Source organism: Ovis canadensis, chromosome 17 (genome assembly GCF_042477335.2).
Source record: "Ovis canadensis isolate MfBH-ARS-UI-01 breed Bighorn chromosome 17, ARS-UI_OviCan_v2, whole genome shotgun sequence".
Classification (NCBI taxonomy): domain Eukaryota; kingdom Metazoa; phylum Chordata; class Mammalia; order Artiodactyla; family Bovidae; genus Ovis; species Ovis canadensis.
Window position 1 is genome coordinate 22,454,491 of NC_091261.1, and position 8,447 is coordinate 22,462,937.

Sequence of the window (8,447 nt, forward strand, 5' to 3'; positions counted from 1 at the left end):
TTCAACTACAAGCACATCACTAAAAACAAAACTTTTTAGTGCCATTTTATCTTTTGAACAAGGGATACAATTGTTCTATCACATTCTGAGATTACTAGTTTAAATTAGGGATTGGATTCTGGGCAGTCTGCTTTGGAAGATGGGTCTACACTAACATTAAAAGCAACTTTGAAACAGAAATTAATTGCCAATAAGCTCCTTCACCCGACACAGCTGTTTATATTGCTTGCATGTCATTTTTCATGTTGCATACTCACTTTAAAATGAGAATCCAGGAGAGTAAAATGAGTATCCAGGAGAAAATAAATAAAGCAGAATAATGAAAAAATCAAAGTATTAGTCACTCAGTCATGTCTGACCCTGCAACCCCGTGTACTGAAGCCTGCCAGGCTCCTCTGTCTGTGGGATTTCCCAAGCACGAATACTGAAGTGGGTAGCCATTCCCTTCTCCACGGGATCTTCCCAACCCATGGATCGAACCCAGGTCTCTTGCATTGGAGGCAGATTCTTTACCATCAGAGGCACCAGGGAAGCAGAACAAGCATGTAACGACTGGAGGGCATTTAGAAGAGAGTGGCTGGAGAGGCTTGTGGACTCTGAACCACGAGTTTCTGGAGAGCAGCTGGACAGCCTGGGGAGAGGGTTCATGAGAGCTGTCTCGGAATAGCTGAGGTGTTGACAAGAAAAGATTAAGTTTGTCCAAAGTGAATTTAAAAATTATGAAGAAGAATAACATTTGTAAAATCTTGAGGTTTTAAAAGTGCCTTCTCTAGAATTAAAAAAAAAATTGACTGTCACATTACATCTGGAAAGCATTATTGCTTTATTAGTAGTGTTATTTGTGTTTTTGCAGATTAGGATATCTTGGATTAAAGACATAAAATGGTTTGAGTGAGATCATCTAGCCAGTATGTGGTAGCACTCAGAGACAACTGATGTGCTCAAGTTTGAGACAAACTTAAATTCAGTATTAACAGAAAAAAATCCTCATATGAGTCAGATTAGTACAAAGACAAAGTAGAAGTCTGCAGATTTTCATGCAGACAGTGTCTTATCAATGAAGCAATGAAAAAAAGTTATTTAAAAATGGGCCATAGTAGTGGCTTTCAAATTTTTCAACCACAATCTATAGAAAATTATATGTATATATACATACAGATATATAACCTGGAGAAGGCAATGGCACCCCACTCCAGTACTCTTGCCTGGAAAATCCCATGGATGGAGGAGCCTGGTAGGCTGCAGTCCATGGGGTCGCTAAGAGTCGGACATGACTGAGCGACTTCACTTTCACTTTTCACTTTCATGCATTGGAGAAGGAAATGGCAACCCACTCCAGTGTTCTTGCCTGGAGAATCCCAGGGACGGGGGAGCCTGGTAGGCTGCTATCTCTGGGGTCACACAGAGTCAGACACGACTGAAGCGACTTAGCAGCAGCATATATATAACCATCCCCAAGAATAAGAAATGCAAAAAGGCAAAATGGTTGTCTGAGGAGGCCTTATAAATAGCTGAAAACAGAAGAGAAGCAAAAAGCAAAGGAGAAAAGGAAAGATACACCCATCTGAACGCAGAGTTGCAAAGAATAACAAGGAGAGACAAGAAAGTCTTCCTCAGCGATCAATGCAAAAAAAAAAAAAAAAAAACAGAAGAAAATAATAGAATGTGAAAGACTAGAGATCTCTTCAAGACAATTAGAGACACCAAGGGAAATTTTCATAAAAGATGGGCTCAATAAAGGACAGAAATGGTATGGACTTAACAGAAGCAGAAGATGTTAAGAAGAGGGGGCAAGAATACACTGAAGAACTATACAAAGAAGATCTTAATGACCCAGATAACCAAAATGGTGTGATCACCCACCTGGAGCCAGACATCTTGGAGTGTGAAGTCGAGTGGGCCTGAGGAAGCATCACTACAAACAAAGATAGTGGAGATGATGGAATTCTAGTTGAGCTATTTCAAATCCTAAAAGATAATACTGTGAAAGTACTGCACTCATTATGCCAGTAAATTTGGAAATCTCAGCAGTGGCCACAGAATTGGAAAAGGTCAGTTTTCATTTCAATTCCAAAGAAGGGCAATGGCAAAGAAGGTTGAAACTATTACACAATTGCACACATTTCACATGCTAGCAAAGTAATGCTCAAAATTCTCTAAGCCAAGCTTCAATAGTACGTGAACCAAGAACTTCCAGATGTTCGAGCTGGATATAGAAAAAGCAGAGGAACCAGAGATCAAATTATCAGTATCTGTTGGATCATAGAAAAAGCAAGAGAATTTCAGAAAAACATCTACTGCTTCACTGACTATACTAAAGCCTTGGAATGTGTCACAACAAACTGGAAAATTCTTCAATTAATGGGAATACCAGACAACCTTACCTGTCTCCTGTGTGCAGGTCAACAAACAGCAGTTAGAACCAGACATGGAACAACAGACTGGTTCAAAATTGGGAAAGGAGTACAGTAAGGCTGTATATTGTCAACATGCTTATTTAACTTATATGCAGTGTACATCATGCTTACTCGCAGGCTGGACGAAGCACAAGCTGGAATCAAGATTGCCAGCAGAAATATCAATAATCTCAGCTATGCAGATGACACCACCCTAATGGCAGAAAGTGAAGAGGAACTAAAGAGCCTCTCGATGAAAGTGAAAGAGAGCGAAAAGTTGGCTTAAAGCTCAACATTCAAGAAACTAAGATCATGGCATTTGGTCCCATCACTTCATGGCAAATAGATGGGGAAACAATGGAAACAGTAACAGACTTTATTTTCTTGGGCTCCAAAATCACTGCAGATGGTGACCACAGCCATGAAATTAACAGATGCTTGCTCCTTGAAAGGAAAGCTATGACCAACCTAGACAGCTTATTAAAAAGCAGAGACTACTTTGCTGACAAAGGTCCATGTAGTCAAAGCTATGGTTTTCCCAGTAGTTATGTACAGGTGTGAGACTTGGACCATAAAGAAGGCCAAAAGCTTTAATGGTTTCTAGTTGTGGTGCTGGAGAAGACTCTTGACAGTCCCTCGGACAGCAAGGAGATTAAACCAGTCAATCCTAAAGGAAATCAACCCTGAATATTCATTGGAAGGACTGATGCTGCAGCTCCAATACTTTGGCCACCTGATGTGAAGAGCCAACTCATTGGAAAAGACCTTGATGATGGGAAAGATTGAGGCCGCGAGGAGAAGGAGGTGACAGAGGATGAGATGGTTGGATGGCACCACCGACTCAACAGACATGAATTTGAACAAACTCCAGGAGATACTGAAGGACAGGGAAGCCTGGTGTGCTGCAGTCCATGGGGTTGCAAAGAGTCAGATAACTACTTAGCAACTAAACAACAACATATTATACTATTAATATATACATATACTATATAAATATATACTTATAAATAATTCTATTAATATAAATGATTATATTAAATACAGGTATAAATATACTATATAAATATATATAGTGCTGCTGCTGCTAAGTCGCTTCAGTTGCGTCCGACTCTGTGTGACCCCATAGACGGCAGCCCACCAGGCTCCCCCATCCCTGGGATTTTCCAGGCAAGAACACTGGAGTGGGTTACCATTTCCTTCTCCAATACATGAAAGTGAAAAGTGAAAGTGAAGTCGCTCAGTGGTGTCTGACTCCTAGGGACCCAATGGACTGCATGCAGCCTTCCAGGCTCCTCCGCCCATGGGATTTGCCAGGCAAGAGCACTGAAGTGGGGTGCCATTGCTACATTATACTAAATAATTATATAGTAGCATGTATGTGTATGTCTCAGTCGTATCTGATTCTTTGTGATCCTATGGACTGAGCCCTGCCAGGTTCCTCTGTCCATGGGATTTTTCAGGCAAGAATACTGGAGAAGGTAGCCATTTCCTCCTCTAGGCGATCTTCCTGAGCCAGGAATTGAACCCACGTCTCCTGCCTCTCCTGCATTGCAGGTGGATTCTTTACCGCTGAGCCACTGGAAAAGCCAATAGTATCGTATATAGTATGTATATTACACTGTATAATCATATAATATATACTACATATAGTGCATATAGCCGATAGAAAATATATTTTATATTACCACCATACAGATGTAAACTTGATTGAGAATAAAGTGGAAACAAAAGTCTAACTACTACTGTTAATAATTGCTATAAATGGTGCACTTGGGGTTTTTTTTTAATTTTACTTTTTTAAAATGATGAACTTTATCCACTAAATTGATTTCATCTCCAGTGCCATATCGAGAGGATGGAAAAACATTGGCCTAGAGAACTACTGAGTGGGACTGCTTGGATGAGCTACAGAGCCAGAAAGTCCTTCTCACAGTGAGATTCAGTAATTCGATAAGGCAAACTGTGTTATGTAGCTTTAAAAAACCACCCAGTCCTTAATTGAAGTGCTTTTTGTTTCTAGTTCATTGCTTTCCTTCTCTCGCTCTAGATTATTGAGCTTTTTCACTCGATTCTAATATTATCTGTCCCTGCTATTATACGACATCTGAAAAATCTTTGATTCCTTTGAGTAATTGATGAAAATATGAAACTGTATATAGTAACAAGAACAGAAGGTTGCAACTCTTTTTAAGTGTAGTTGCTCACCCAGCTGTGTTTATTTAGGTACAGTCTCTTTTCCAAGAATCAGCTACACATCCTCCAATCATACCAACAACTTCTCTGTTTTATTTTTGTCCACAAAGTTGAGAAGTTTTGATCAGTGTGTTAAGATTGAGAGACCATGGAAAGGCAAATACCATACGCTATCACTTACGTGAGGACTCTAAAATAGGGCACAAGTAAACCTATCTAGGAAACAGAAACAGAATCACAGGCACAGAGAGCAGACTTGTGGTTGCCAAGGGGGAGGGTGGGTTGGGAAGGGAAGGATTGGGAGTTTGGGTTTAGCAGATGCAAGTGTTATATATAGAATGCATAAGCAACAGGGTCCTACTATACAGCATACGGAACTATATTCAATACCCTATCAGTTCAGTTCAGTCGCTCAGTTGTGTCCAACTCTTTGCGAGCCCATGAATTGCAGCACGCCAGGCCTCCCTGTCCATCACCAACTCCCGGAGTTCACTCAAACTCATGTCCATCGAGTCAGTGATGCCATCCAGCCATCTCATCCTCTGTCGTCCCCTTCTCCTCCTGCCTCCAATCCCTCCCAGCATCAGGGTCTTTCCCAATGAGTCAACTCTTCACATGAGGTGGCCAAAGTATCGGAGTTTCAGCTTTAGCATCAGTCCTTCCAATGAATACCCAGGACTGGTCTCCTTTGGGATGGACTGGTTGGATCTCCTTGCAGTCCAAGGGACTCTCAACAGTCTTCTCCAACACCACAGTTCAAAAGCATCAATTTTTCGGCACTCAGCTTTCTTCACATTCATCCAACACTCACATCTATACATGACCACTGGAAAAACCATAGCCTTGACTAGACAGACCTTTGTTGGCAAAGTAATGCCTCTGCTTTTCAATATGCTATCTAGGTTGGTCATAACTTTCCTTCCAAGGAGGAAGTGTCTTTTAATTTCATGGCTGCAATCACCATCTGCAGTGATTTTGGAGCCCAAAAAAATAAAGTCTGACACTGTTTCCACTGTTTCTCCATCTATTTCCCATGAAGTGATGGGACCAGATGCCATGATCTTCGTTTCCTGAATGTTGAGCTTTAAGCCAACTTTTTCACTCTCCTCTTTCACTTTCATCAAGAGGCTTTCTAGTTCCTCTTCACTTTCTGCCATAAGGGTGGTGTCATCTGCATATCTGAGGTTACTGATATTTCTCCTGGCAATCTTGATTCCAGCTTGTGTTTCTTCCAGCCCAGCGTTTCTCATGATGTACTTTGCATAGAAGTTAAATAAGCAGGGTGACAATATACAGCCTTGACGTACTCCTTTTCCTATTTGGAACCAGTTTGTTGTTTCATGTCTAGTTCTGATGTTGCTTCTTGACCTGCACACAGGTTTCTCAAGAGGCAGGTCAGGTGGTCTGGTATTCCCATCTCTTTCAGAATTTTCCAGTTTGTTGTGATCCACACAGTCAAAGGCTTTGGCATAGTCAATAAAGCAGAAATAGATGTTTTTCTGGAACTCTCTTGCTTTTTTGATGATCCAGCAGATGTTGGCAATTTGATCTCTGGTTCCTCTGCCTTTTCTAAAACCAGCTAGAACATCAGGAAGTTCACGGTTGATGTATTGCTAAAGCCTGGCTTGGAGAATTTTGAGCATTACTTTACTAGTGTGTGAGATGAGTACAATTGTGCAGTAGTTTGAGCATTCTTTGGCATTGCCTGTCTTTGGGATTGGAATGAAAAGTGACCGCTTCCAGTCCTGTGGCCACTGCTGAGTTTTCCAAATTTGCTGGCATATTGAGTGCAGCACTTTCACAGCATCATCTTTCAGGATTTGAAATAGCTCAACTGGAATTCCATCACCTCCACTAGGTTTGTTTGTAGTGAAGCTTCCTAAGGCCCACTTGACCTCACATTCCAGGATGTCTGGCTCTAGGTGAGTGCTCACACCATCGTGATTATCTGGGTCGTGAATATCTTTTTTGTACAGTTCTTCTGTGTATTCTTGCCACCTCTTCTTAATATCTCTGCTTCTATTAGGTCCATACCATTTCTGTCCTTTATCAAGCCCATCTTTGCATGAAATGTTCCCTTGGTATCTCTCATTTTCTTGAAGAGATCTCTAGTCTTTCCCATTCTGTTGGTTCCCTCTATTTCTTTGCATTGATCGCTGAGGAAGGCTTTCTCATCTCTCCTTGCTATTCTTTGGAACTCTGCATTCAGATGCTTATATCTTTCCTTTTCTCCTTTGCTTTTTGCTTCTCTTTTCAGCTATTTGAAAGGCCTCCCCAGACAGCCATTTTGCTTTTTTGCATTTCTTTTCCATGGGGACGGTCCTGATCCCTGTCTCTTGTACAATGTCACAAACTTCCGTCCATAGTTCATCAGGCACTCTGTCTATCAGATCTAGTTCCTTAAATCTATTTCTCACTTCCACTGTATAATCATAAAGCATTTGATCTTGGTTATACCTGAATAATAACCTATAATAGAAAAGAATAGGAAAAAATGTGAATAAGTGTATATACATGTGTGTGTATATATATATATATACATATAACTGAGTAGATTTGTGTGTAGTAGACATTATCACACTACGAAGCCTGGAATGCTGCAGTCCATGGGGTTGCAAAGAGTCAGATATAACTGAGTGGCTGAACTACAACAAAACAACTACATGTCAGTAAAATATATACTAAGGAAAGAGAGAGAGACAACGGTTATGCCATGGACGGCTGGTTCTGAGGATGACACGCAGCGCTGTAAGCTGAGTGCTCGAGCCAGCACCTGGCTGGATGACTTTGGTGACAAGGGTGGTGGTGAGACAATGACCTTCCCCTAGAGCACCGTCTCAAAACCACACCCACTGAAACAGGACATGATCTTGACACGTCTTCAAGGGAACCAAACCTGCTTTCTAGAAACCACCCCGTTTTTTCCCAACTCTTTTTAAAGTTCTTTTGAGTATTTCAAGGTTCTGACCTCAAGTCATGGATCTGTTGTTTTCCTAACCTTTTCTTCCTTTTTTCCGCCTCTCATTTTCCTGGATCTCAAGGGCTCTTAACGACATTTCCTCAAGGGCTCAGCGAGTTGCGCAGGGGATGTAATTCAGTGAGTTACGTTGGACAAGCTATAGAATTTTGGAGGATTCTGTTTCTCTCCTGGGAATGTTTTCAGCTTGGAGACTGTTTTTTTCTTAAAGAATGAAGAAAACTGAATGAGACCTGAGCAACCTCATCTTCTCGCCCCCTGGTAGCAACCCATTAACAAGTGGCCCATTCCTGGGTTGTTTATATTCAGAAAAGCCTCCATTCATGTGGGGTTTGGGCTTCTTGACATATTCACAGGGTGGTTTAGGGTCTTTGAAAATGAACTCCACTTACTAGCTGGGTAATGCCAAGTGAGTCCCTCTTTGTGATGCAACTTCCTTGTTTGCAAAAGGAAGAATAACTCCTATCTCTTGGGATTGTCCTGAGGAGCTTAGACCAGTGATCAACGTGACGTCAGCTGCTACTGGCATCCTTACCACGCGGAACTCTGAAGGCCAACTCTTCACCTCCTCTTCAGAGTTTCTGCACAGGAAGGAATTTTACATGTGTTTCTAATCTTCTGAAGTCTCTTCCCACAAGATGATGCTTTCTCTGAACTTTTGGGTATCTGCCTTCCTAAAGGCTGGGACGCGTGTCTGACCGTATTCCTGTTTATTTTAGCCAGTGGCACACATGCCAGGGAGACAAAGTCACTTTCCTCAATTCCCATCCCTTCTCTGTAGGTGAGTATTTCCTCCACTGAGACCAGTATCAACCCTCCTTGGCCTGTCTGCTATTTCTAAGCTTCGAAACTGTCAGCCGGGCAAGCCAAAAATCTGTCAG